The following is a 3,781-nucleotide window of genomic DNA, read 5'->3' as shown; positions in this document are numbered from 1 at the left end:
TACTATTTTTTGAAAGGATTAATAAAATTGATAAACCTCTATATAGACCTAGCAAAAAGAAAAATACAAATTATCAATATGAGGATAGAAAGGCCAACCATATAGGACCAAAGGTATTCAAAAAGATAATAAGGGAAGAGTATGAAAAACTTTATGCCAATAAATTTGTTAACATGAACAAATATCTTAGAAGATATATAAGTTAAAATTGACACAAGAAAGAATAGATAATATGAGTAGTCCTATACATACTACAGAATTTGAATTCATAATTTAAAAAACCCTTCCACAAAGAAAACCCCAAGATCAGATGGCTTTACTGTTGAATTCTATGAAACGCATGAGAAAGAATAACGATTCAGCATGAATTTTTTCCAAAACCAGAAGAGGAAGGGATATTTTTAAACTCACTTTTTTGAGGACAATAGTTCTCTGATACTAAAACCAAACAAAGACCTAACTATAAACTCATAGCCCTCATGTATACAAAAATTATATGTGTGTGTGTGTGTGTGTGTGTATACAAATTGAATCCGGTAATGTATGAAAAAGATTCTACGTCATGACCAAGTAAGGTTTATTCCAGAAATGCAAGGTCGTTTAACATTCAAATCACTGAACATAATTCATTATATTAACAAAATAAAGATAAGTAACTCATATAATTATGGCAATAGACAAAACAAAAGCATTTGAAAAATTCAACATCCATTTATGATTAACAACTCTCAGCAAACTAGGAATCAAAGGGAAGAAATATCCTGAACTGGTTCAAGAACATCTATGAAAAGCCCATAGTGAAAACAATGCTTTTCTCCTAAGATCAAGAATAAAATGAGGATGCCCTGTCTTGCTACTACTATTCAACATTCTTTTGGAGACCCTAGCCAGTGCAATAAGACAAACAAACGAATGGACAAATAAACAAATAACATACAGAATGAAAAGGAAGAAGTAAAACTCTATTTACAGAAAATGTGATGTGTACTATAAACCATAAGGAATAGAGAAAAAGCTCCTGAAACCAGTAAGTGAATTTAGCAAGATCTATGTAAAGTCAATACACAAAAATAGAGTAGTATTTCTATATATTAGCAATAAACAATTGCAAAATGAAATTAAAAATTCCATTTCCAATAACATCCAAAAGCGTAAAATACTTAGAAATAAATTAATAAAATATGTGTAATAACTATACATTGGAAACTATAAAACATTGCTGAGAGATGTTAAAGAACTAAATAGTTATATTAATGAAATGAAAACAATATTGCTAGAATGCTAATTTTTCCATATTTATTTATTAAAATTAGTCTCCACAGAATTCCAGCAGGTATATTTTGTGTGTGTGCAAATTGACAGGCTAATTCAAAATACAAATGACCTAGGAATACAAATGACCTAGGCAAAACAATTTTTTCAAAATAGGCAAAGTCAGAGGACCTATACTAGATACCAGTCTAGATTTAATGCAAACTAAAGCATAGTGACAGAAAGCAGTGTACCACTTGCAAGGGTGGAGGAAGGAATAGAAAATAAAGGAGTCAATGACACAATTGGTGATGATGGAAATGTTCTTCATCTTGATCGTTGTGGTACTTTCAATACATCTGTCAAAATTCATAAAAGGGTATATCTTAAATTTTGTAATTTATTGTTGGTATATTTCAAAACAAAAAATTTATTTTAAAAATAAAAGATTTCAATGACCAAGAGCTCCTGATCATTAATAAAGTGATGTCCTTGACTTGTAAGAGAAAAACAAAATTATTTTTTTAAAACAACACACCAAAATACATAATTGTCAAATTTCAGAACACTGGCTTGAGAGAGATTTTAAACATTCTCAAAAGTGAAAAAAAAAAAAGATATTACTAAACAAGTTTCAAGAATCAGAATGGCTTCCATGTTCTCAAGAGTAACACTAGAATTTACAAGACAAAGAACAATGCCATCATAGTTCTGAGCAAAAATGATTATTAATCTAAAATTATCTACCTATATTATCATCCAAGTGTCAGGAAGGAATAAAAAAATTTCAGACATGTAAAGTCTTAGCAAATTGGCCCTTCAGGCAATCTATCAGGAAGCTGCTTGAGGTGTTCCGTCAAAACAAAGGGGTAAAATGAAAGAGAGGAACACCCAGAATCCAGCCTGCGAAAGGTCAAGGGAATCCCCAAGACGTTGGTAAAGAAAAATCTCAGAATAGTAGCTGGGTACTGAGCCTAAAGAGCAACGAGTTCAGACAGCAGGTCAAAAGACTCCAGGAGTGCTGTTGTCAAAAATGAACACACACACACACACACACACACACACACACACGCACGCACACATCTAATTAAGAAGGGGTTTGCACAACTGGGAGAGAGAAGGTTTGGGACATAATTCATGATCGACTCTGTAGAAAATTAGAAAACCAATCAATCAAGCAACTAATAACAGAAAACACAAGGGAAACAAAAAAGTTGCACAGGAAAGGAAAAAATGGAAACAGAAACCATGGTACACCACATAAGTCTGCTATAGATAATATTTATATCCTCATAAAAAAGTGAAGATGGAATGTTAATTTAACAAAAATTATAATACAGCCATGTTGGGTTGATAGGGAAATGGGAAGTATGTATGTATCCATGTGCAGTTGGGGTGGAGGAGGGTGCTGTGAGAACTGATTCCTCATCTTCTATGGTGGAAAGTCAATAGGTAAAGCCTAAAATTGAAAAAAACAAACAAACAATGAATTAGCTTATTATTCAGAGAGATGGAGATGGATATCAAAAGACACAGCAAAAAGAGTTGAAAAGGTTGCCTCTGAGGGAGTAGTAAGTGGGTGGTGCTAGGGTTAAATGACTGCTTTTGATTTAAGCCTTGTAGTTTTATATACGTCTCTTTAAGTGAGTCCGACATGTCTGATTTTTATAACTACATTAAATTTAAAAAGATAGAAAAAATTTTAATGCAATATTGAACCATTCATCTTTTAAGGCATCAAGATTTAGAAAGGATAGAGTAACCAGGCAATAAGTTTTCTAGTAGTTTTGAGACTTACAAAATGTCACATCGTTTGTCATTATTGTTCTGTCAACACACATTAGTGGGCCCTCCAAGTTCCCAGCAAACTGTGCTGGGTATTTCAGTCACCAAGGTGAATAATATCCCTACCTTGGAGAAGCTCAGATTATACCAAGGTAACAAATACTAGTGATACAAAATGATAAGTGATCTAAGATTTATCAAGCGTTAGGGGGTCAGAGTAGAAGAAGGATTTAGTACTGTCTAAGAGGCTAGGGATGGTTTCAAAAGGAAGCAAGATGACATACACTTGAAAATGTAAGGTTTTCAGGTAGGGCTCCTATTATGCAGAAATCTGCATCCCTTCCCTGTTTTGTGCCTTCCTCACAACCACCACTGCCCATTCCCGTGGGACTCTGCTACCCGACATGGTTTTCCGTGTATTCTCCTCCCTTGAACTTTCAAACTTTTTCATGGCTCCCTCTGGAACTTCAGTCAGGTTTGTGCTCAAATATCATCTCTTTGGAGATGCTTTTCTTAGGATTACCTTATCTAAACTATCCCCCACACTTCATCATGCTCTGTCTTCTCAGCCTAATTTATTTGACTTTGAAGCACATACTACCTGACATTTTACCATATTATACATTTATTTACTTATTAGATTTGTTTAATCTCTTTACCGGAATGAAAGTGCCACAAGAATAGGAACTTTGTCCAGTTTCTTTTCTTTATTTCTTTTCTTTTTCTTTCCTTTTTTTTTTTTTTT

This window comes from Pteropus vampyrus, unplaced genomic scaffold, assembly GCF_000151845.1.
Source record: "Pteropus vampyrus isolate Shadow unplaced genomic scaffold, Pvam_2.0 Scaffold116, whole genome shotgun sequence".
Classification (NCBI taxonomy): domain Eukaryota; kingdom Metazoa; phylum Chordata; class Mammalia; order Chiroptera; family Pteropodidae; genus Pteropus; species Pteropus vampyrus.
This window is presented reverse-complemented; position numbering follows the sequence as displayed.